Here is a 27,007-nt window from a genome sequence, read left to right as displayed (position 1 = left end):
CCATAATGATAGTAATAGCCTTGTAATGAGTGTGCATAGAGCTAGCCCCAGTACAAAACCCAGAACCAGCCACACTCCTTGAGTGTGCATAGTAAATACCAAAGACACCTTCCATTCCCCATCAGGGGGCAGTCTCTGTGGAAAAAGTAGGTGATCTCTTTCTTTCTGACATTTTGGCCTCTGGCCATGAATATTGAGAGCTGTTATTCTCTGAGGCTACCCATTTCTTCTCCCTCAGCCTTTAATGCTTGCTGTAAGTATGCTACCTTATAACCCATATGGCCTGAAGTAATGTCAACTGTCCATTCCACAAAGTATTGCTCAAAGAAGGTCAGATTCAATACCTAATATCAACGTAAGAGCTTCAGCTAATTCCAGGGGACGTAGAAATCCATCTACAGATTTCTTTCTTCGTAAGTAGAGATTTGCCTTCACTCATCTCAACTCTGGTGCCTGCAGTCACCCCTCCCCAGCTATTTTCTTCAATTTTGAGCCTCTTTCTCTCTCTCTCTTTTTTTTTTTTAAATTGGCAAACGTTTATCAACTACCTTCATCTTGTAAAGGGATTTAGAATGGTTTTTAAGAAATTAAAATTAAGAATTAAACCCCAGCACAAGATAATATCGTAACATATTTTTAAAATTTTTTGGAATTTTTAAAATTTTTAAAATTCCAAAATGGAACGGAAGTGAAAGAAGGCTGGGAAAGGAGGAGCGGGACAGAGACATAAAACAGCACAGTGCGAGAGGCAGAGAGGACGGTTGACTTCAGAGCGAGAGAAGCTAATCTGAAGCTGATGTCTGCAAATGATGCTCTTCTTTGATATGATAGCTTTTAAAATAATTACATAAGGTAATAAGAGATGTGGAACAGCTATGAACAAGTTAATTGGCTCTATTTGAATTTCATAGGCAGGATTACCATGCCGAGTATCTCTCATAATGCTGTGTCACCAGGAACACCACTCTACAGTAATGGTGATCCTTTATCCAATCACCAAGTAATGCCAGGAGAGTTGAACCACTATAGTAAAGGTTAACCAAACCATTGCATTAGTCTTTTTGTGTGAGGTTTTTTTTTTTTTTTTTTTAATTATTTCAAATTGTTGTTATTGGTATTTGGTTGCAGAACTGAAGTGACTGAAAAGAGACATGAGGGATATAAAATCAATCACTTAGACATTTCCTTACATCTCCAGCTTTGCTTCAGAATTCCACACTTGTTTAGAAATGCTGTGCACATTAGAGATGAAAATCAGGAATTGGGATATTTGTGAGGTGACTATTTTCAAGTGCTTGGTGCATGAAAGCCCAGAACGCCTAGAACTTTCTCACCACTCAGGCCCATCAGAAAGAGGTACATACCACATCCAGCTTTTGAGTACTGTGCCAAAGTCTTAGATCTTAAGGTCATCTTAAAATTGCTAGTAGTCCTGAAAATGATGTGATTTCACAAATTTAAACATGTATGATGTTCATTCCTAATCTTTGCTGGATGATTCAGCAGTGTTGGCTGTCAATCATTTACCCTGGTTGATTGAGTTCATCCCAGTCTGCTTTGTGAAGGAAGAACATTTGGGTTACAAATGAGAGATAGACTGAGTCATCCGGCAGAGGGACTGTGTAATATGCAGATTTCCTCTTCATTCATTGCCTTGCTAATCCACAGGATTATTTCAGCTGGGAGCTGCAGGATGTGACCAGTTAGCCAATGGAGATCTGCTCTCTGGACTTCCTGGTGGTATGTTGTTACTGAAGTCCAGCCTGATAATAGGGTATCTCTTAGTGTAGGGAGCTGGCACACCCAGAGTGAAGGAGAAGCTTCTAAACCAATGCAGAGCTTCCATTGGCCCCCAATACTCTATTTATTCACAAGCTTCAGCTGTGTCCCAAACAGAAAAAGATGGACTGAATGGATACAAATCAAAAGATTTTTCTGAGGACAGATTTTTTTCACCTTTTTCCCCCGAGAAAGAAGAATACGAAGCTGACTTTCAGCGTTTTTTTAACATGGCTTGCTGACTTCCCGGTGCTTTTGTGGACCTTGTTTGTCCTCTCAGATGCTTTAGGAAGTTACCTCTTTCAGCTCACCTAGCGTTGATCTCATTAATAAAAGAATGACTTTACAGAAAAGAGTTTCTAAAATTATACTCTAACTCCGGATTGCAAGAGTTGGCTTTTTTAGCCTGAAGATAAATTTCTAAAGCATTAAGCTTACTTTATCAAGCATTACACCTGACATTCTCTCATAAATTTTGCATATATTTTAACTTATTTTAATATCGTGTGGGCTTGGTTTATAATATTCTCATGCAGTTACTGAAGTTGAGTCCTCTCAATCATATATTAGTCATAGGAAAGCTTAACCCTTCCAAAATATAACTTGACTTAAAATAACATCAGTTACGTTTTCTTTGGAGTACGTTTACTTATTTGCTTATTTATCCTACACTTTGTGTGTGTTCATACACAGTTGTGTGACTCTTATGAGAGTGCAGATAATATTCTGAAAAGGTCGCTCTTGGGGACACCTTTTGAAATACGTCATGTGCCACATTCCTAGGTGTAATCAACATCATGATCTGGTCAGAGAGACAGGTTTCAGAAGACAGCAGAGTGCATTGCTTATAGGAATCACAGACCTTCGAGTCAGGGTAGAACTGTCAGAGAGGTCTCTTTGTGACGACACAAGGAGCGATGTGATGGGAGCAAACAGTCTTCAGCTAGCTACGTTTCCGAGGGCCCCGCCATTACTTAGCCTCAGAATGCTTAGCCATATCACTAAATCTACACAAGCATCTGGCTCCATTGTTATCTGAGTCGGCAGGTCAGTCAACTCACACAAATGACTGAGTCAGTGAAAAATCCTGGGCCTGAGTGTTGGACTGAACTGACCAGCCTCTTCAATCCACATGGCTGGTTTGTTCAGAAAGACAAAAAGTAGAAATTAAGATATTTGTGTAATGATTCTGTTTAAAGAATATATAACAGGACCTAGAGTGAATTAATGTGGTCAGTTTCATGCTTGTTGGTTAACAGAACTCAAGAGAATTAAGGAATAACACTGTTATATCAAGAAGATTGTCTCAAAAAGGACTAACACCAAAGAGCTCAAAATCTGTGTCCCATAAGCATTATAACCTTATCCAAATCAGTGTTAATAATACTGCTGAGCGCTATGTCAGACACGATCCTTAGGGCTTTCCACTTATTATTTCATTCCATTTTCACAGCGACATCCTGGGTGGCTTATGAGGGTTGATGTGAAGAGCTAACAGTTTGGACAAGACAGAGCTTTCAGTATCACCATACTTTTTTGATTGTAGAACTTCTATTAACTTTTTCTTTTTCTGCTTGGTAAAAATATGGGAGGGTATTTTATAAGTGTATGCAGGGCACACAATTTTCTCGTTTGTTTTAGGCTATAATATGATTTTTCATAGCACTGGAGATAGATGTTCTCATTATTTTCTTTTTAAAATGAAGACTGAGGTTCCAGAGAGGTTAATAAAGTTATCCAAGTTGAGAAGTGGGAAAGCCCAGTTTTGAACCCAAAGAGTCTAGTGCTTAAGTTTACTCCTAATCACTGTGCTGTCTTGGAAAACACAACGTGTAATTAACTAGAAGATCCAGGTTTCCAGCACTCCTATCTGGGCAGTCCAGTTACTAATATAGTCTTGCTCAATCACATACTCAATATTTAAAAATTTTAACACATATCATTCTAAGAAAGAAATCATACCCTTTCTAAATAGTATCTTAGGTATCTATCAATATCATTGTGAGGTAGGTGTTTAATACTATGTCTGAGAGTACTACCATTAAATGCAAATAAACATGCTTTTAAAACTGGGATCACAATCTGTCTATGAGAATGAAAAAGAGGATTAGGAAGCACTAACCTCTTCTCATCATTTTGCTCTATAGTGCACTTGGGGTCCATCAGACATAGGTCTCTTCCCAAGATATAATCCCAGAGACTCAAACATTAATCCATAGTATTGAGATAGTACTTTGTTTATTTTAAAGGCTAACAAAAACACATATCTGGACGTGCATATTTTCTTGGCTCTGCCATTAGACTCATTTTTATTTTGCTTCTGTCAAATAAGGACCTCAAGGCCTGAGAAAAAGTGGTATTCTTTGAACCACAGACTGATATATGTAAGAGTTTCTTTTACTTTGTCTTAGTGAGTGGGCAGGTCTTGAACAAAAGAAGAGGGATGGTGAGAAGGAAGACTCTTCCACTGTACTTCTGAGAATGTTTGAAGGTGGTTCACAGTGTCAAGGAAGGTCTTCATGCCAGCCGCTCTGAGAACTCCATCTCTATGCCTCCCTAAACAGACCATGACAACAGAAAATTAGGCACTGGTCTTCTCTCATTTTATCTCTATTTTTATTTTGCTGCTTTGTGTTTTAGACTGCTGATTTATTCTCTTTATAGCAGCTGTCATTAATTGATTCATTTATTCATTCACACATTCAACAAAATGTGGGACCTTCTTTGTGACCTTACCAGATACTTTAGTAAGTGGTGCTAAAGAAACAAAGATGAAAATGCATGGCTTCTGTCCATAGAAAGCTTATAATCTAGGTGGGAAACAGATGTTTTTGTTTGCATTTGTATTGGCAATGACCACCATGTATGTGTGCACGAAGTCCAGTAGGGACATGTGACTCCTGGAGAGTCTGCTGGAAACATCAGGGAGGACTTCCAGACGGGGAATACACGTAGACTGTGGCTTTAAAGAATAAAGAGAAGTTTTAGGAAGGCCTTCTAGGCTAATGCAGAAACATAGAGGCCAAAGAGGAGATGGCATGTTTCTGGAATAAGTCATTCAGTCTTGCTGGATCATCAGAAAGTGACAGGGAAGATCTGCAAAGGAGTGGCCAAGCAAGACAGAAATGAGACCCTGAAAGATAAACAGTGTTGCCATTCAGAGGAATTTGCTTTTCTCCTGATGGAGGTGGGCCACTTTTGAAGAGTTTTGCTAAGTGTGTGAGAGTGATAGGATCGGATCTAAATGGTACAAGACCACTCAGATGTTACATAGAGCATAAATTAGAGGAATAAATAACATCCATGTTCGAGGCATTTAAATTTTTTTTTTCCAAGAGATCCATCTTCTTCCTTTGTGTGTGCTTCCTTAAAGCTTTATAATTAATGAATGTAGATTTGGGTGTTTCAAAATTGACAGATTTGCTATAATTTGATATGCTAAAACTTAGGCTTGTGAGTCATGTCTCTGATAATGTTACAAACATTTGCAATTTCTGATCTATTTTGCCACAGGCAGCTGAGTTCTATAGAATAAAGCTCATTTGGTGCTTTGGAGGTATAAAGAAAACAATAGGATCATGCTGCCAACAGGCCCACGGTGTGCATTTGTGGCCACAAGGAAGGAAATGTATCCTTGTTGCTGGAGATATGAACATCTTCTAGTGTGTTTTTAATTCTATTAGAACCTTGTACTGCCCTGCATGTCTTAAAAAGAACCAAGGTTACTTTTAGCCAGAAGCTCTCAATGGGAAGTAAATAACCTTGATCTTCGCCCAACCAGCAATTAGTTCTGTTTGCTGAGTACCTGAGTCATCTCGTGGTATTTTGGCACAATGCTGATAGTTTTCAACAAACTTAACATAGGGTCAAAGGATAATTTCTTCAGCTTACCTTATAGTATAGGTAAGGTGAAATAGCACAGCAAAGACAATTTGTTTCTACTCCGGTCATTATAGAAGTTGACGTGAAATAAACATCTTTCTTCAGAGCTACGCTCTTCTCAGTGTGCACGCTGGAACAAAATCCTAGTGCAAAACCCATCTTAAAATGCCAAACCCAGAACAATTTGGCATAAATAAGACGTGGAGTTAGCTGACATGAGATACTGCATTTATTCCATTGTCGGCGAGGACAAAACTGGGCCACTGTTGTCACAGGTGAAAAGTGTTTTCAAAAGTCTGCTCTGGTGCTTGTTAGATAAGGGGCTGCCTTAGTCTGAATAACCTGAACAAGATTTATACGCATCACTGAAATGGACTCATGTTTACAGTATGTCCTTGCTCGCCGGGATTAACAGTGCAAGGGCAGTGCAAGCGACATCAAGCGAGGAGACCTCAAACAACCTTTGGGGAAGTGCTAGCAGGCTGATTAGAAGAAAACAGATCTTCTGAATTGACTCTGACTTGTGGACTGTGGTGGGCAGCAAGCCCTCCCCTGCGGTGAGAAGAGACCCCAAACTGCTGTTACAACCTAGTAGAGAGCTTCCTTCAGCTGGGGGAAACTTTCTGAAACTAACTAGAAATGGTTACAATATATTACATAAACCAGAGTTCTGTTGCCGTCCTCTCTTGAAAAAGATGCTGTGCAAAAAAAAAAAAAAAAAAAAAAAAAAAAAAAGAAAAAGTCACAGAACCAAATGACAGTCCTTAGTGTAGAGTTTTAAAAACACGCTAATATACCACGATCGTAATGAAAGAAAGCCTTTATGGAAAGTTGGGATTTGTACCCACTTAGTGTGCGTTTTTACTGCACAGGGATCCTCTCTTGAATGCTCTCACTCGGGGACAATTCAGCTCGTGCCTGTGCTCCTAGGGACTGAGCCATTTTCGAGTCCCTTTATGATCTCTGCGGAAATTATCTGTACTTCCAAACCATCAAATGTATTGCGTGGGTGCAATGGCTCCCTTCCAGTGAGCTGAAAAGCTCTCATGACTTGGCATACGTCTTTCCCTGGGCCCTTCAGTAATGGCATTTCACTTAATACAATATGCCCCTAACTGAGTTTTAGTGATTTCAAATGAATTTAGCCTCCTTATCAATATCCTCTATTTGGTGGTGTGCTTGCTCTTCAGTGAGCTGTGCCAATAAATCCAACACAAGTGCTGCCTCCTTCCCTCTCAATTGTCTGGTCTCTCTCTCTCTCCCATGAAAGCAAACACCAGGCAGCAGAAAAGGAGGCTCTCAAAAAACTCGTTTGTATCATAAATGTAAATATCAATAAACTCAGAGGGTTGACAAGGGCATGCTCTCAATAGATTTGGCCGTGGTGTTGGCTGTTTTACAAGGGAGATGCTGGAAGACTAGCAAACCCAAGTAGCTTGCTTGCACTCTTAAAAGGACATGTCAGAATTTGAATTCAGAAAAATTGTTGGCCTGTTCAGAAACGAGTCCCATCACAGGGATTCAGTGGGCAGTACAGTTAGTACAGTCCTCAAAGGAAGGAAACAAAGTCTTGTCAGGAGTGTGGATTCTCCATGACCTGTACATAGAAATCAGAATCAATTTGCAGTTCATAAGAACTATCTTGGTAATTTTGCTACTACATATTATTTTGCGTGGATTGGATTTTAGCATGCCTTCCTTGATTCTTTTTTTTTTTATTTTAAGATAACTATAGATTTGTGTGCAGCTGTAAGAAATAATATAATGAGATCTTCTGTACTCTGTGCTCAGTTTCTCCAAAAGCAATGGCTTACTAATCTACAGTGGAGTATGATAACCAGGATACTGACATTGATATAGTCAAGATACAAATATTTCCATCAACACAAGGATCCTGCATACTGTAATTTTACAGCCACACCCACTGATTTCCCATCCCCACCCTGCCTTAGCCCCTGGAAATCACAAATGTTTTTCTCTGGTTCTGTCATTTCAGGAATGCTGTGTATATGGAATCATGGGATTGGTTTTTTTCCTTCAGCATAATTCTCTAGAGATTTATTTAGGTACATGCCAATAGTTTATATTTGCTAACTGGTACTCATGGTATGGCTATACCACAGTTTAACCACTTACCTGATGAAGGACATTGAAGTTGTGTCCAGTATGGGACTGTTCAAATAATTCTACAGTGCATATTTCTGTACAAATTTCTGCATAACATAAGTTTTCATTTTCCTGGGATAAATGTCTAAGAAGGGTAATGACTGGGTCATATGGTAGTTGCATGTTTAATTTTGCAAAAAACTGCCAAGCTGTTTTTCATGGCTGCTGTACCATTATACATTCCCACCAGCAGTGTATGAGTGATTTGGTTTCTCCACATTCTCTCCAGCATTTGATGTTGTCACTATTTCTTTATTTTAGCTACTCTGATAATTGTATAGCAGTATCTCGTTGCGGTATAATTTGCATTTTCCTAATGGCTAATGATGTTGAACATCTTTTCATGTGTTCATTGCCATCTGTATATTCTCCTCATCTGTTTTGCCCAATTTCTAATAGGATTTTTTTGATTTAAGATTTTTATTTATTTGACAGAGTTCACAAGTAGGCAGAGAGGCAGGCAGAGAGAGAGAGGAGGAGGAGGCAGGCTCCCTGCTGAGCAGAGAGCCCGATGTGAGGCTGGATCCCAGGACCCTGGGATCATGACCCGAGCCGAAGGCAGAGGCTTTAACCACTGAGCCACCCAGGCACCCTTGATGTTGAGTTTTGAGGCTCTCTTTAAACGTTCTAGATATCGGTCCTTTCTCAGGTGATTTCCCAAATATTATTTCCCAGTCTATAGCTTGTCTTTTTATCTCTTTAGCTGGGTATTTTGCAAATTAAAAGTTTTTGTGTTTTATAAAGTCTAATTAATTTATTTTTGCTACAAGGATGGTGATTTTGCTGTCAAATAAAAAAAAAGAATCAACAACAATGTACTTATTCACAGATCTTGAAGATTTTCTATTTTTTTCCCTAAAATTTTGTGATTTTACATGTAATTCCATGACCTATTTTTCATTTGTTTTTTATATAAGGTATAAGACATAAGCTAAGCCTCATTTTATTAATTTAATTTAACATAATTTAATTTTTTTGTCAGTTGGACTTTTAAAAAATTCCAATATAGATAATGTACAGTATTATAAGAGCTTCAGGTGTACAACAATTCTATACATTACTCGGTGCTCATCATAAGCATTCTCTTTAATCTCCATCACCTATTTCACCCATCCCCTACTCCCTCTGGTAACCATCAGCTTGTCCTCTATAATTAAGAGTCTGTTTCTTGGTTTGTCTTTCTCTTTCTCCACTTTGTTCATTTGTTTTGTTTCTTAAATTCCATATGGATTAAATCGTAAGGCATTTGTCTGTCTTATTTCACTTAGCATAATACCCTCTACATTCGTCCATGTCGTTGCAAATGGGAATATTTTATTATTTTTTATGGCTGAATAATGTTTCATTTTATATTTTATACCACATTTTCTTTATCCATTCCCAGTGGAGCATTATCCAGTCAGTGGATACTTGGTCTACTTACATAATTTGACTATTATAAATAATGCTGCAGAAAATGTAGAGCGGCATATATCTTTTCGAGTTCGTGTTTTCATTTTCTTTGGGTAGATAAATACCCAATTGTGCAATTACTGAATCATATGGTAGTTCTGCTTTAATTTTTTTGAGGAACGTCCATACTGTCTTCCACAATGGCTGCACCAGTTTGCATTCCCACCAGCAGTGCACAGGGGTTCCTTTTTCTCAGAAGCCTTGCCAACACCTGGTGTTTCTTGTGTTGTTGATTTTAGCCATTCTGATGGGTATGAGGTGATATCTCATTGTGGTTTTGATTTGCATTTCCCTGATGATGAGTGATGTGGAGCATCTTTTCATGTGTCTGTTTACCATCTGTATGTCTTCTTTGGAGAAATGCCTGTTGATGTCTTCTGCCCATTTTTAATTGGATTATTTGTTTCTTGGTATTGAGTTACATAAGTTTTTTATATATTTTGGATACTAATCTTTTACTGGTATGTCATTTGAAAATATCTCTCTCAGGCGGCTGGGTGGCTCAGTGGGTTGAGCCGCTGCCTTCGGCTCAGGTCATGATCTCAGGGTCCTGGGATCGAGTCCCGCGTCGGGCTCTCTGCACAGCAGGGAGCCTGTTTCCTCCTCTCTCTCTCTCTCTCTCTCTCTCTCTATCTGCCTGCCTCTCTGCCTACTTGTGAACTCTCTCTGTCAAATAAATAAATAAAATCTTTAAAAAAAAAAATATCTCTCATCCATTCAGTAGGTTCTCTTTTAGTTTTGTTAATTGTTTCCTTTGATATGTAAAACTCTTTACTTTAATATAGTCCTAATAGTTTAGTTTTGCTTTTGTTTCCCTTGCTTCAGGGAGACGTATCTAGAAAAACATTGCTGTAGCAATTGTCAGAAAAATTACTGTCTGTGCTTGCTCTCTCTCTCTCTCTTTCTCTCTCTCTCTCTTTTTTTGTTACAGTTTTAGGTCTCACATTTTGGTCCTTAATCCATTTGAGTTTCTTTTTGTGTATGGTGTAAAAAAGTAGTCTAGTTTCATTCTTCTGCATATAGCTGCCCAGTTTTTCAGGCACCATTTATTGAAGAGATGGTCTTTTTCCCATTGCATATTCTTACCTGCTTTGTCAAAGATTAACTAACCATACGAGTGTCAATTTATTTCTGGACTGTATTCTGTTCCATTGATCTATGTATGTACTTTTGTGCCACTACCGTACTGTTTTTATATAGCTGTGTAGTAAGGCTCATTATTTTTAATTTTTAAATTTTTATTTTTTATAAACATATAATATATTTTTATCTCCAGGGCTACAGGTCTGTGAATCAGCAGGTTTATACACTTCACAGCACTCACCAAAGCACATACTATATCCAGTGTCCATAACCCCACCCCCCCTCTCCTAACACCCCTCCCCCCAACAACCCTCAGTTTGTTTTATGAGATTAAGAGTCACTTATGGTTTGTCTCCCTCCCAATCCCATCTTGTTTCATTTATTCTTCTCCTACCCACTTAAGCCCCCATGTTGCATCACCACTTCCTCATATCAGGGAGATCATATGATAGTTGTCTTTCTCCACTTGACTTATTTCGCTAAGCATGATACGCTCTAGATTCATCCATGTTGTTGCAAATGGCAAGATTTCATTTCTTTTGATGGCTGCATAGTATTCCATTGTGTATATATACCACTTCTTCTTTATCCATTCATCTGTTGATGGACATCTAGGTTCTTTCCATAGTTTGGCTATTGTGGCTATTGCTGCTATAAACATTCGGGTGCACATGCCCCTTTGGATCACTACGTTTGTATCTTTAGGGTAAATACCCAGTAGTGCAGTTGCTGGGTGATAGGGCAGTACTATTTTCAACATTTTGAGGAACCTCCATGCTGTTTTCCAGAGTGGTTGCACCAGCTTGCACTCCCACCACAGTGTAGGAGGGTTCCCCTTTCTTGGCATCCTCGCCAACATCTGTCGTTTCCTGACTTGTTGGTTTTAGCCATTCTGACTGGTATGAGGTGATATCTCATTGTGGTTTTGATTTGTATTTCCCTGATGCCGAGTGATATGGAGCACTTTTTCATGTCTCTGTTGGCCATCTGGATGTCTTCTTTGCAGAAATGTCTGTTCATGTCTTCTACCCATTTCTTGATTGGATTATTTGTTCTTTGGGTGTTGAGGTTGCTAAGTTCTTTATAGATTTTGGACACTCGTCCTTTATCTGATATGTTATTTGCAAATATCTTCTCCCATTCTGTCAGTTGTCTTTTGGTTTTGTTAACTGTTTCCTTTGCTGTGCAAAAGCTTTTGATCTTGATGAAATCCCAATAGTTCATTTTTGCCCTTGCTTCCCTTGCTTTTGGCGATGTTCCTAGGAAGATGTTGCTGCGGCTGAGGTCGAAGAGGTTGCTGCCTGTGTTCTCCTCAAGGATTTTGATGGATTCCTTTCGCACATTGAGGTCCTTCATCCATTTTGAGTCTATTTTCATGTGTGGTATAAGGAAATGGTCCAATTTCATTTTTCTGCGTGTGGCTGTCCAATTTTCCCAACACCATTTATTGAAGAGGCTGTCTTTTTTCCATTGGACATTCTTTCCTGCTTTGTCGAAGATTAGTTGACCGTAGAGTTGAGGGTCTATTTCTGGGCTCTCTATTCTGTTCCATTGATCTATGGGTCTGTTTTTGTGCCAGTACCATGCTGTCTTGAGGATGACAGCTTTGTAATAGAGCTTGAAGTCCGGAATGGTGATGCCACCAACGTTGGCTTTCTTTTTCAATATCCCTTTGGCTATTCGAGGTCTTTTCTGGTTCCATATAAATTTTAGAATTATTTGTTCCATTTCTTTGAAAAAGATGGATGGTACTTTGATAGGAATTGCATTAAATGTGTAGATTGCTTTAGGTAGCATAGACATTTTCACAATATTTATTCCAATCCAGGTGCATGGAACATTTTCCCATTTCGTTGTGTCTTCCTCAATTACTTTCATGAGTACTTTATAGTTTTTTGAGGATAGATTCTTAGCCTCTTTGGTTAGGTTTATTCCTAGGTATCTTATGGTTTGGGGAGCAATTATAAATGGGATTGACTCCTTAATTTCTCTTTCTTCTGTCTTTTTGTTGGTGTAGAGAAATGTAACTGAATTCTGTGCATTGATTTTATATCCTGACACTTTACTGAATTCCTGTATAAGTTATAGCAGTTTTGGAGTGGAGTCTTTTTGGTTTTCCACATATAGTATCATATCACCTGCAAAGAGTAATAGCTTGACTTCTTCTTTGCCGATTTGGATCTTTAATTTCCTTTCGTTGTCTGATTGCTGAGTCTAGGACTTCTCGTACTATGTTGAAGAGCAGTGGTGATAATAGACATCCCTGCCATGTTCCTGACCTTAGCGGAAAAGCTTTCAGTTTTTCTCCATTGAGAATGTTATTTGCAGTGGGTTTTCCATAAATGGCTTTGTTAATTTTGAGGTATGTGCCCTCTATCCCTACACTTTGAAGAGTTTTGATCAGGAAGGGATGCTGTACTTTGTCAAATGCTTTTTCAGCATCTATTGAGAGGATCATATGCTTGTTGTTCTTTCTTTTATTGATGTGTTGTATCACATTGACTGATTTGCGGATGTTGAACCAACCTTGCAGCCCTGGAATAAATCCCACTTGCTCGTGGTGAATAATCCTTTTAATGTACTGTTGAATCCTATTGGCTAGTATTTTGGTGAGAATTTTCGCATCTGTGTTCATCAAGGATATTGGTCTATAGCTCTCTTTTTTGATGGGATCCTTGTCTGGTTTTGGGATCAAGGTGATGCTGGCCTCATAAAAGAGTTCGGATGTTTTCCTTCCATTTCTATTTTTTGGAACAGTTTCAGGAGAATAGGAATTAGTTCTTCTTTAAATGTTTGGTAGAATTCCCCCAGGAAGCCATCTGGCCCTGGGCTTTGTTTTGTTTGGAGATTTTTAATGACTGTTTCAATCTCCTTACTGGTTATGGGTCTGTTCAGGCTTTCTATTTCTTTCTGGTTCAGTTGTGGTATTTTATATGTTTCTAGGAATGCATCCATTTCTCCAGATTTTCAAATTTGTTGGCGTAGAGTTGCTCATAGTATGTTCTTATAATAATTTGTATTTCTTTGGTGTTAGTTGTGATCTCTCCTCTTTCATTCATGATTTTATTAATTTGGGTCCTTTCTCTTTTCTTTTTGATCAGTCTGGCTAGGGGTTTATCAATTTTATTAATTTTTTCAAAGAACCAGCTCCTAGTTTCGTTGATTTGTTCTATTGTTTTATTGGTTTCTATTTCATTGATTTCTGCTCTGATATTTATGATTTCTCTTCTCCTGCTGGGCTTAGGGTTTCTTTCTTGTTCTTTCTCCAGCTCCTTTAAGTGTAGGGTTAGGTTGTGTACTTGAGACCTTTCTTGTTTCTTGAGAAAGGCTTGTACCAGTATATACATTCCTCTCAGGACTGCCTTGTTGTGTCCCTCAGTTTTTGAACTGTTACGTTTTCGTTTTTATTTGTTCCCATGAATTTTTTCAATTCTTCTTTAATTTCCTGGTCAAATTGACCCATTCATTCTTTAGAAGGATGCTGTTTAGTCTCCACGTATTTGGGTTTTTCAAATTTCCTCTTGTGATTGAGTTCTAGCTTCAAAGCCTTGTGGTCTGAAAATATGCAGGGAATGATCCTAATTTTTTGATACTGGTTGAGACCTGACTTAGGACTGAGGATGTGATCTATTCTGGAGAATGTTCTATGTGCACTAGAGAAGAAAGTGTTTTCTGTTGCTTTGGGATGAAATGTTCTGAATGTATCTGTGATGTCCATCTGGTCCAGTTGTCATATAAGGCCTTTATTTCCTTGTTGATCTTTTCCTTGGATTTCAGTGAAGGGAGTGTTAAAGTCCCCTACTATTATTGTATTATTGTTGATGTGTTTCTTTGATTTTGTTATTAATGGTTTATATAGTTGCCTGTCCCACATTAGGGGCATAGATATTTAAAATTGTTAGATCTTCTGTTGGACAGATCCTTTGAGCATGATATAGTGTCCTTCCTCATCTCTTATAAGAGTCTTTGCTTTAAAATCTAATTGATCTGATATAAGGATTGCCACCCCTGCTTTCTTCTGATGTCCATTAGCATGGTAGATTCTTCCACCCCCTCACATTAAGTCTGGAGGTGTTTTTGGGCTTAAAATGAGTTTCTTGAGGCAACATATAGATGGGTTTTGTTTTTTTATCCATTCTGATACCCTGTGTCTTTTGACAGGGGCATTTAGCCCATTAACATTCAGGGTAACTATTGAGAGATATGAATTTAGTGCCATTGTATTGTCTGTAAGGTGACTGTTACTGTATATTGTCTCTGTTCCTTTCTGATCTACCACTTGTAGGCTCTCTCTTTGCTTAGAAGACCCCTTTCAATATTTCCTGTAGAGCTGGTTTGGTGTTTGCAAATTCTTTCAGTTTTTGTTTGTCCTGGAAGCTTTTAATCTCTCCTTCTATTTTCAATGATAGCCTAGCTGGATATAGTATTCTTGGCTGCATGTTTTTCTAGTTTAGTGCTCTGAATATATCATGCTAGCTCTTTCTGGCCAGCCAGGTCTCTGTGGATAAGTCTGCTGCCAATCTAATATTTTTACCATTGTATGTTACAGACTTCTTTTCCCGGGCTGCTTTCAGGGTTTTCTCTTTGTCACTAAGACTTGTAAATTTTACTATTAGGTGACGGGGTGTGGGCCTATTCTTATTGATTTTGAGGGGCATTCTCTGAACCTCCTGAATTTTGATGCTTGTTCCCTTTGCCATATTGGGGAAATTCTCCCCAATAATTCTCTCTAGTATACCTCTGCTCCCCTCTCTCTTTCTTCTTCTTCTGGAATCCCAATTATTCTAATGTTGTTTTGTCTTATGGTGTCACTTATCTCTCGAATTCTCCCCTCACGGTCCAATAGCTGTTTGTCCCTCTTTTTCACAGCTTCTTTATTCTCTGTCATTTGGTCTTCTATATCGCTAATTCTTTCTTCTGCCTCATTTATCCTAGCAGTGAGAGCCTCTATTTTTGATTGCACCTCATTAATAGCTTTTTTGATTTCAACTTGGTTAAATTTGAGTTCTTTTATTTCTCCAGAAGGGGCTTTTATATCTCCCAAGAGGGTTTCTCTAATATCTTCCATGCCTTTTTGGAACCCAGCTAGAACCTTGAGAATTGTCATTCTGAACTCTAGATCTGTCTGTATTGATTAGGTCCCTTAGCCTTCTGTACTGCCTCTTGTTCTTTTTTTTGTGGTGAATTTTTCTGCCTTGTCATTTTGTCCAGGTAAGAGTATATGAAGGAGCAAGTAAAATATAAAAGAGTGGCAACAACTCCAGGAAAATATGCTTTAACCAAATCAGAAGATATCCCGAATCATGAGGGGTGTAGTGATTCTCAAGTGTCTTTGCCCCAGGCGGAATGCCCTGCCCTTACCAGGCTCTGGGCTGAGTAATCTCAGCTTTGCTTTCAGGAGCTTTTGTTCTCTGAGCGCTTTCTGTGGAGTTCTGGAGGACGGGAATACAAATGGCGGCCTCCTGGTCTCCGGCCCGGAGGAGCCACGAGCCCAGGACCCCACTCTTCAGTGCGCCCTCAGAGAACAGCGCCCAGTAACTCCCATCTGCATGACCTCTGGCCACGCTCCGAGCTGACCGAGCCTGCGACCGGTTCAAGGTAACCCCGAGCTGCATGCTCACTGTTGGCTCTGTCTCTGTAGCTGGCTTCCCAATTCCAATACCCGCAAGCTCTGCGACACTCAGACACCCCCGATCCTTCTGTGACCCTGCGGGACCTGAGGCCATGCTGACCCCGCGTGGGCTTTGCCCCGGTTTAGCCTCTGGAGCGATGTCCCTCAGCGGAACAGACTTTTAAAAGTCCTGATTTTGTGCTCCGTTGCTCCGCTGCTTGCCGGGAGCCGGCCCCTCCCCCCGGGGTCTATCTTCCCGTCGCTTTGGATTCACTTCTCCGCCAGTCCTACCTTTCAGAAAGTGGTTGTTTTTCTGTTTCTAGAATTGCTGTTCTTCTCTTCGATCTGCTGATGGATTTGCAGGTGTTTGCAATCTTTAGATAAGCTATCTAGCTGATCTCCTGCTAGCTGAAGTAGTCTCAGCCTGCTACTTCTCCGCCATCTTGACTCTTCCCCAAGGCTCATTTTTTTAATATGATTGTCTAATTGCCCCAGAACCATTTGTTGAAATGTTCTCTTGCATCCACTGAATTGTTTTGTACCTTTGAAAAAGTCAGTTGGGACTTCCAGTTTCTGGTGCAGCATTTTAAAGAGCTTGGAAGTTACTGTTCCATACTAACAAAGCTGAACAAACTCAAAATCTACAACTCTTCTTAGATCCATCTTATATGTGAGGTTGCAAGGCAAACTGCTGACCCCCAAATTGGATGCAGGGTGGATGGGTGCAGAGAGTCACAACTTTCCAGAATAGAAACTCCTGAGCAGAAACTTCTGCAGGAACCAATGCCAGGGTAGGAACACCTAAACTATAATCCACAAATTGCTGGAAGCTCAGTGTGGACAACTCTGAGAGTTAACCACTCCAGGGAGATCCAGTAATGGGGGCCAGGGAGTAAGGTACGAACACATTTGTGAGGCTTACCTCCAAGGGCTCTAGGCGAAAAATTGGCGAAAAATCCTCTGAAGCTTCCAGAAGGGGAAGGAGGAAAGGAACCACTTTGAAATATACCCAAGCATTCCCTTCTCTTCAACAAACCTGACCTCAGGAGAAACTATTTTACCAGATAGTACTAAGGTTTTATCTGAATCTTCCCGACCAGGGGAAAATCCCACCCTACCTCTTTCTGGCTTTCTATCTGAGGGGAAAGAGATAGTGAATCCACTCCCCTTAGCCATCCTGTACCTATGTCATGTAAGGAGTGAAAAAAATGGAAAGCACCAGTGAGATTCACAGTCCAGGGGCACAGGCTCACCAGGAGACTGATACCAAATCATAGGATTATAGAACACTTCTCCCAATGTCTCACCCCTACATTGCTTAGGACTTATTCACTGCATTTCCGTCCAACACATCATATCCACCTTTCGATAAAAAATTGCAAGTGTACACTAAATGTCAAAAAACATAGCATAAAAAGACTGAACAAGGATCAGAACCAGAAATGATAGAAATGTTGGAATTGTCAGACTAGGAAATTTAAAAACTATAATTAGTATGCTAAGGAATTTAATGGAAAACATAGACAACATGTAAGAACAGATGGATCACATAAGCAGAGATGGGAAATCTAAGAAGGAATAAAAAGGAAATGCTGTAGATAAAAAAGCACTGTAACAGAAATGAAAAACACCTTTGATAGCCTCATTAGCAGACTGGGCGTGGTTGAGAAAAGAATCTGAGCTTAAAGATATAAGAGGAAATTCCAGATTGTAGGGGAAATGGAAGGTAGGAGAACCCAGCTTCCTTTTCCTCCCACAAAGATCAATCATTCAATAGAGCATTCTCTGCATGAGCAAAAACAGTTCTGGGAAACCTCCGGAGTCCACTTAGGAAGTTTTAACATTACCATGGAACAAAAAAATGAGAATAATTGCTGAATTCATTAATACTACAATATGGTGATATAACTACTTGATTCTAGTGTAAAGTTTAAAGGACAAAAGTATTAAAAAATACCTATAGCTTTAACTGTTTGTTAATGAATACACAATATAAAAATGCAAATGTTGACATCAAAAACAGAAGAGGGAATAAAAGAACAAAGTTTTTATACATCATTGAAGTTAAATTGTTACCAGCATAAAAAAGATTGTTACTTTATTCATATATATATATATATATATAATTTCATATAGAAATGATATTTTATGTAAGCCTTACAAGTCAAAGCACAAATTAAAAAATCTACACAATTTTTCACAAAGCAAATATCTACAAGAAAAGATAAATAGAAGGAAATTAAAGCACATCGCTATGGAAAATAATCAGTTTACAAAAGAAGGCAGCAATTGGGCACCTGGGTTAGGCATCTGATCTCTTGATCTCAGCTCAGGTATTGATCTTAAGGTCCTGAGTTCAAGCCCTGCATTGGACTCCATGCTGGGAATGGAGTCTACTTAAAAAACAAAAACAAAACAAAACAAACAACAACAACAACAACAACAAAGGAAGGCAGCAAGAAAGGAAGAAAAGAAAAATGTAACTACAAAACAGAAAACAGTAAGATGGCATTAGTAAATCTTACCTATCAGTAATAATGCTAAGTGTTCATGGATTGGATTTTCCAATCAAAAGGCATGAAGTAGCTGAATGGATTTAAAACAACAACAACAACAACAAAAAACAAGACCCAACTATATGCTGCCTAAAAGAGACTCACTTTAGCTTTCAAAATACACATAGGCTTCAAGTGAAGAGATGATAAAAAATATTCCATGCAAATGGAAACCAAAAGATAACAGAGGTAGCCATGTTTATGTCAAACAAAATGATTTGAAGCCAAAAATGTTAAAAGAAGACAAAGATACCCATTATATAAGTGCGTCAATTCATCAAGAAGTTATAATAATCATAAATATATATGCACTCAACTTGGAGAATCTAAATATATAAGCAAACACTAACCAATCTGAAGGGAGAGATAGACAATGCCATAATAGTAAGGGGTATCAGTACCCCACTTTCAACACTGGATAGATAATCAACAAGGCAATTTTGGATTTGAACCATACTTTAGACCAAATGTAATGAATTGGCATATACATCCCATCCAATGGCAACAGAATACACATTCTTTTCTAGCACACTGAGGGCATTCTCAAGGTTATTGATATTGGGGGAGGTTAGGCGTATGTAGAGATGGTGGTATTGGGAACTCTGTAATTTCCACTCATTTTTTCTGTAAAGCTAAAACTGCTCTAGGAAATAGTTTACTAATTTAAAAAGTAAATAAGCCTGGAAGATTGGTTGGGTATATTTGTGTAGCTCTATTTCTTGGTTATCCATGTGGCCCATTGGTCTATTTGTCTATCCTTTGCCAGTATCATAAGTCTTGATTACTGTAGTAGCTATATAATAAGTCTGGGAATGAGGTAGAATAATTTCTTCTATAATATTCTTTTTTTTTTAATTGTTTTAGCTTTTCAAGTTCCTTCTGACCTCTATGGTTTCTCATGGTAAATCCTGTCATTTGAGTATTTTTTCCTACGTAGAGAAGGTGCCATTTCTCTCTTGATACTTTCAAGATTTTTTCCTTTGTGTTTAGTTTTCTAAAGTTGCATTACCATGTGTTTTGGTATGAATTTCCTCAGGCTTATCCCACGTGGAGTTTGTCTGTCTTTTTAAATCTATAGATATATAGCTTTTGTCAAATTTACAAAATCCACAGTCATTCTTTTTTCTTCTGGAACTCTGATGACATGAGTATTAGATTTTTTTTTTTTTTATAGCCCTCCAGGTCCCTTAGATCCTTTTCATTTTAGAATTTCAGTTTACTTTCTCTTTGTTCACACTGGGTCATTTGTATTGCATTATCTTCCAGCTAATCATTCTTCTGTTTTTTCCATTTTGTTGTTGAGTCCATATTTGAGTTTTCGATTTGTTATTATATTGTTTTCATTTTGAAGTTTTCCTCTGGTTCTTCATTTTCCATTCTTTTTGAAAAATCTTTGTTTCTTCACTGTCTTTATTTTTTCATTATTTCATGTGTGTTTGTAATCACTCATTAAAACATTTTTTGATGATGGCTTTTAATTCTTGCCAAATAATCCTAAAATCTCTCAGCTCTGTGTTGACATCCATTAGTTGTCTTTTCATTCAGTTGGATGTATCTGATTCTTAACATAAGTGATTTTCATTGAATCTTTGGCATTTTAGTTACCATATTCTGAGAGTCTGCATTTTATTTAAATAATTAAGTATTTCTTATTTATTTACTAGATAAATATTCTCTTTTAGCTGACTTCCTCTGGCACTGCTCCAGCAGGCGGATAGGAATGTCACCTCATTATAGCCAGGTTCCTATAGAAATCCAGGCTCCCCACTCACCTTTCTTTGACACTCAAGGTGAACAGTATTCCTTATTACTGCCGGCTGACCTCCACTGATACCTTCCTGACTGAGAAGGGTTGGGGTGTCTCTTTACTGCTTTAGTGGTCTCCACTGACACAGAGTGGGTTGTGGGAAGAGAGTCATGACTTCTGGATGAAAGTCATAACATTCTCCCGTTTTGGCTCTGAGCCCTCTCATTGAGTAAATGAAGAGTGGTCGGAATTCTCCTTATTTTCAAGCGGATGTCGAATTCTAGGCCATGTGGTCTTTACTGATACTACTTTGGAAGAAAGGGGTTTCTTACTACCCAGCAGGGATGAAAGTCTGAGCTCCCAACTTAGCCTTTGCTGGCATGAGTAAGGTGGAGCCATGGTTTATTCTGTCTGCCTTCTTCTCAAGGAGTCTTATATTTATTTTTTATATATTGTCTGGGTTTTTAACTATACTTAATAGGAAGAATAAGGGAAAATATGACTATTTTCCTGGAGCTGAAGCCCTTCTGCCAGATGCTGCTTTAGTATCTTCCCAAGGTCTACAGGTAAGCATGACTTTCCACAATGCATATTAAAGCCCATTTCGAAGGACGGTATCTCCCACTCAGCATCTTATATAATTCCCAAATCTTCCAAACATTGAGTTAAACGTTTTTCTTTTCCGTCATATAAACCATGTATTAGTTACTCTGGAAAAGGTAATCGGTACCAGGTATAGTAAGATCTACTCATATCTGAGGACTATCTTATTGACCAGTTAATTTGCTCTGTAGGAGAACCTGGAACAAAGGAATTACACAATTCCTTTGGAAAGAGGAATGGAGGCCTCCATGAGAAGAACTCTGGGGCACTTGGAACAAATGCAAGGACCCTGATCATTTGAAGGTGAGGTGTAGAGATTGGAAAGGGAATGGAGAAGGTCTCTGTGTTTGTCACTAACCTCAATGGGCTCTTCCTGCTACTATATTTCTTTAGACTATTCATTTTTCTACTGTCTAGATGCCTGCTTCAGATCTCTCTTTGTAAATCTATGGAAGTACCCTCTCATTTTCAGCTGATAACAGTACATCTAATTTCACTGAGAAACTACAAGAGAATGTTCATATATTTCCACAGCACATCTACTATCTACTTGTTGAATGAATAAATGATCAATATATGAAGAAGGAGACACTTAAAGAATGGCAGAAACAACAAACCAGACTTATTGATATACCTGGAATTTTCAAGCCCTACCCAGCCCTGATAAATAGTGTGAACTGAGTGATCTATGTGGGGAACAGGCCTAGCTAACAAGTCATTTTAAAAAAAATTTTATTTATTTACTCAAGAGAGAGAAAGAGCATGACCAGGGCAGGAGGAGGAAGGGGAAGAGGGAACTCTTGGGGCTTGGGGCTTGGGGCTTGATCGTAGGACCCCAGGATCATGACCTGAGCCAAAGCCAGATGCTTAACCAACTGAGCCACCCAGGCACCCCAGGTCATTTTTTTTTTTTTTAAATTCAGGAATTACATTGCTCAGGGAATACAAATGAATAGACTAACTCGAGTTTGAAAATACTATTAAAACAACAATAATATAAAGATAAATATTATATAAATACTTTCCTGGTTTCTTAACTCTCTACCTTTGGAGGTAGAGTTTCGAATAATCCTATTCCACTTTGATATAAAAGGAAAATTACACAGAAAACTGTACTTAATTAAGAAATCCTTTATGTGCTACCTTTTCTAGTTAAGGAATGCTTTCACCACTTACAAACATGCTCAAGAGAGGGCACACATTCGGGGAGATTTGCAGTTCCAAAAGAAAAATGGCCACAAGAAAACTTGAAGAAGTATTAAAGAATGAAAGTTCAAAAAAATCAGTATAACTAAAAACAAAAACAAAAACAAAACAAAACCCATGCATCATTCAGTTGAGGAATCATAATAACCTTAACTTTTGGAGGCCTGCATTTGCCTGGAAATTTTCAGAAAAATAAAAGTAAAACAAGTGTGATTCACTGACCCACTTTCCTTAATTTACCACCCCATTTAAAAATCCAGAGCTTCCTCAAATCTCCAGCAATTTTTCTCTTCTGTTTAAACCACTATGCCAACATAACAATTCACTTTTCCAAGGGTAATTCCATCTTAAAATTACTATTTCAACTTTCAGACCTCAATACTCCACCCAAATGTTTATTTCTTTTATTCCTAAAAAACCTTCCCTCTTTTCAGGGGAAAAATCCATTTGAAACATTTTTTTTTTCTTTAACCAAGCACACGTCTTGTATTTTTTTTTTTTTAAAGTTAAAATGAATGCTGGATCTTAATATTTACAAGGATAATTTTCCAATCTGTCATGTTTATTCTTTGATTTTATAGCTTTGAAATGGGGTATTTTTAATTAAAAGGGGGAGATCTGGTGACCAGTTCTAATGAAGCCTTACTGTTACGTCTTCAGTAATTACACAGTTCAGGTGACATAGAGACTGAGATGAGCTGGGGTAGAGCACCAGCACTGTCACCCACAGGGAAACAAATGGTTGTCATTGGGTGCCTTTTGCATGCTCTATTTATGTCTCACCATCTTCATCCTTTGGACAGCATTTCAAGAAGTTGACCACCTCTTCTCCCTTGTCATTCTCTACCTACCTTGTTGACATTACATTCTCTTGGTCCTTTCCTTCTCTCAGCTTTGTGTGGTCTTCATCTCATCTTCATGTTCTTTTCTTTTTCATCTTTTTATTTATATCCAAGTAGAATTATGCTTGCACTCTCCATGTCTATCTTTGTTTTAGTAAGTTAAAGGAAAAATTTTGTTTTGAATCGTTTATAGATTCTCATGGTTCAAAGATCAAAACAATATGACAAGTTTATGTTGACAAGGTTCCTTTCTACTTTAATTATTTTCCCTTGGCACCAAAAAGGACTACCTTTATTAGTTTTGTGTGTTCTAGTGTTTCTCTTTTTATGCATACAAGTAAATAAAATATATATTCTATTTTTCCAGATTTTTTACACAAAACGTGACATGCTTTATACTCCATTCTGCAACATATTTCTATTACTTAACCTTATATCCTGGTGATTTTTACACGCTATACAGCTTTTCAGTAGCTACTTAATATTTCATTTTGTTGATATACCCTGGTTAATGTAACCATTCCCCTACTAATGAACACTTTGTTTCCAATCTATTGCTATTGCAAATATTGCTATAAAGCATGTGGCATTTTAGACCTGTAGCAGTGAGCCTGTAACTTCTTGGGAGTGGAATGGCTGGGACAATGGCTCTCTTTTTTTCTCCTTCTATAAGCCCTAGTTATACTCTCAAAGCTATAGGCTTTAACTTATCTCTATTATGTGGATTCATCCCTTAATTATATCTTACACTCTAGAATCTGCCCGTTTCTCTCTCAAATTTTCAACCATATTCTAGACATTGCTACTTCAGTATTCCATCAGCACTCCAAATTTGTCAATTGTGGAATTTTCCTTTGCCTTTTCCATTTTCAAACCTGTGCCTCTTCTCTCATTTTTTTAACATAAAAATATATATTTTTTAATTTTTATTTTTTATAAACATATATATTTTTATCCCCAGGGGTACAGGTCTGTGAATCAGCAGGTTTACACACTTCAGACTCACCTTAGCACATACCCTCCCCAATGACCATAACCCCACCCTCCTCTGCCAACACCCCTCCCCCCAGCAACCCTCAGTTTGTTTTGTGAGATTATGAGTCACTATTGGTTTGTCTCCCTCCTAATCCCATCTTGTTTCATTTATTCTTCTCCTACCCACTTAAGCCCCCATGTTGCATCTCTACTTCCTCATATCAGGGAGATCATATGATAGTTGTCTTTCTCTGCTTGACTTATTTTGCTAAGCATGATACCTTCTAGTTCCATCCACGTTGTTGCAAATGGCAAGATTTCATTTCTTTTGATGGCTGCATAGTATTCCATTGTGTATATATATGACTTCTTCGTTATCCATTCATCTGTTTATGGACATCTAGGTTCTTTCCATAGTTTGGCTATTGTAGACATTGCTGCTATAAACATTCGGGTGCACCTGCCCTCTTTGGATCACTATGTTTGTATCTTTAGGGTAAATACCCAGTAGTGCAATTGCTGGGTCAGAGGGTAGCTCTATTTTCAAATTTTGAGGAACCTCCATGCTGATTTCCAGAGTGGCTGCACCAGCTTGCATTCCCACCAACAGTGTAGGAGGGTTCCCCTTTCTCCACATCCTCTCCAGCATCTGTCATTTCCTGACTTGTTAATTTTAGCCATTCTGACTGGTGTGAAGTGATATCTCATTGTGGTTTTGATTTGTATTTCCCTGATGCTGACTGATATGGAGCACTTTTTCATGTGTCTGTTGGCCATCTGGATGTCTTCTTTGCAGAAATGTCTGTTCATGTCCTCTGCCCATTTCTTGATTGGATTATTTGTTCTTTGGGTGTTGAGTTTGCTAAGTTCTTTATAGATTTTGGACACTAGTCCTTTATCTGATATGTTATTTGCAAATATCTTCTCCCATTCTGTCAGTTGTCTTTTGATTTTGTTAACTGTTTCCTTTGCTGTGCAAAAGCTTTTGATCTTGATGAAATCCCAATAGTTCATTTTTGCCCTTGCTTCCCTTGCTTTTGGCGATGTTCCTAGGAAGATGTTGCTGTGGCTGAGGTCGAAGAGGTTGCTGCCTGTGTTCTCCTCAAGGATTTTGACGGATTCCTTTCACACATTGAGGTTCTTCATCCATTTTGAGTCTATTTTTGTGTGTGGTGTAAGGAAATGGTCCAATTTCATTTTTCTGCGTGTGGCTGTCCAATTTTCCCAACACCATTTATTGAAGAGGCTGTCTTTTTTCCATTGGACATTCTTTCCTGCTTTGTCGAAGATTAGTTGACCATAGAGTTGAGGGTCTATTTCTGAGCTCTCTATTCTGTTCCACTGATCTATATGTCTGTTTTTTTGCCAGTACCATGCTGTCTTGATGATGACAGCTTTGTAATAGAGCTTGAAGTCTGGAATGGTGATGCCACCAACTTAGACTTTCTTTTTCAATATCCCTTTGGCTATTCGAGGTCTTTTCTGGTTCCATATAAATTTTAGGATTATTTGTTCTATTTCTTTGAAAAATATGGATGGTACTTTGATAGGAATTGCATTAAATGTGTAGATTGCTTTAGGTAGCATAGACATTTTCACAATATTTATTCTTCCAATCCAGGAGCATGGAACATTTTTCCATTTCTTTGTGTCTTCCTCAATTTCTTTCATGAGTACTTTATAGTTTTCTGAGTATAGATTCTGTGCCTCTTTGGTTAGGTTTATTCCTAGGTATTTTATAGTTTTGGGTGCAATTGTAAATGGGATTGACTTCTTAATTTCTCTTTCTTCTGTCTTGTTGTTGGTGTAGAGCAATGCAACTGATTTCTGTGCATTGATTTTATATCCTGACACTCTACTGAATTCCTGTACAAGTTCTAGCAGTTTTGGAGTGGAGTCTTTTTGGTTTTCCACATATAGTATCATATCATCTGTGAAGAGTGATAATTTGACTTCTTCTTTGCTAATTTGGATACCTTTAATTTCCTTTTGTTGTCTGATTGGTGAGGCTAGAATTTCTAGTACTATGTTGAATAGCAGTGGTGGTAATGGACATCCCTGCCGTGTTCCAGACCTTAGTGGCAAAGCTTTCAGTTTTTCTCCATTGAGAATGATATTTGCAGTGTGTTTTCCATAGATGGCTTTGATAATATTGAGGTATGTGCCCTCTATCCCTACACTTTGAAGAGTTTTGATCAGGAAGGGATGCTGTACTTTGTCAAATGCTTTTTCAGCATCTATTGAGAGGATCATATGGTTCTTGTCCATTCTTTTATTAATGTATTGTGTCACATTGATTGATTTGTGGATGTTGAACCAACCTTGCAGCCCTGGAATAAATTCCACTTGCTCGTGGTGAATAATCCTTTTAATGTACTGTTGAATCCTATTGGCTAGTATTTTGGTGAGAATTTTCGCATCTGTGTTCATCAAGGATGTTGGTCTGTAGTTCTCTTTTTTGATGGGATCCTTGTCTGGTTTTGGGATCAAGGTGATGCTGGCCTCATAAAATGAGTTTGGAAGTTTTCCTTCCATTTCTATTTTTTGGAACAGTTTCAGGAGAATAGGAATTAGTTCTTCTTTAAATGTTTGGTAGAATTCCCCCGGGAAGCCATCTGGCCTTGGGCTTTTGTTTGTTTGGAGATTCTTGATGACTGTTTCAATCTCCTTACTGGTTATGGGTCTATTCAGGCTTTCTATTTCTTCCTGGTTCAGTTGTAGTATTTTATATGTTTCTAGGAATGCATCCATTTCTTCCAGATTGTCAAATTTGTTGGCGTAGAGTTGCTCATAGTATGTTCTTATAATAATTTGTATTTCTTTGGTGTTAGTTGTGATCTCTCCTCTTTCATTCATGATTTTATTAATTTGGGTCCTTTCTCTTTTCTTTTTGATCAGTCTGGCCAGGGGTTTATCAATTTTATTAATTCTTTCAAAGAACCAGCTCCTAGTTTCATTGATTTGTTCTATTGTTTTTTTTGGTTTCTATTTCATTGATTTCTGCTCTGATATTTATGATTTCTCTTCTCCTGCTGGGCTTAGGGTTTCTTTCTTGTTCTTTCTCCATCTCCTTTAAGTGTAGGGTTAGGTTGTGTACTTGAGACCT

At 38.2% G+C, this 27,007-nt stretch overlaps 1 long non-coding RNA gene across 1 annotated transcript in view; it reads left to right on the top strand.

Annotated features, from left to right (window-relative positions):
- Nucleotides 1-27,007, top strand: part of LOC101687743 — a 72,635-nt gene that overhangs the window by 25,913 nt on the left and 19,715 nt on the right. The window contains exon 4 of the long non-coding RNA XR_198670.3: nucleotides 21,070-21,181. This is a non-coding gene — a long non-coding RNA (uncharacterized LOC101687743). The remainder of the gene's footprint in view (nucleotides 1-21,069; nucleotides 21,182-27,007) is intronic.

The sequence above is a fragment of the Mustela putorius genome, unplaced genomic scaffold, assembly GCF_011764305.1.
Source record: "Mustela putorius furo isolate JIRA1106 unplaced genomic scaffold, ASM1176430v1.1 tig00000224_pilon_pilon_pilon, whole genome shotgun sequence".
NCBI classification, from domain to species: domain Eukaryota; kingdom Metazoa; phylum Chordata; class Mammalia; order Carnivora; family Mustelidae; genus Mustela; species Mustela putorius.
This window is presented reverse-complemented; position numbering and strand designations above follow the sequence as displayed.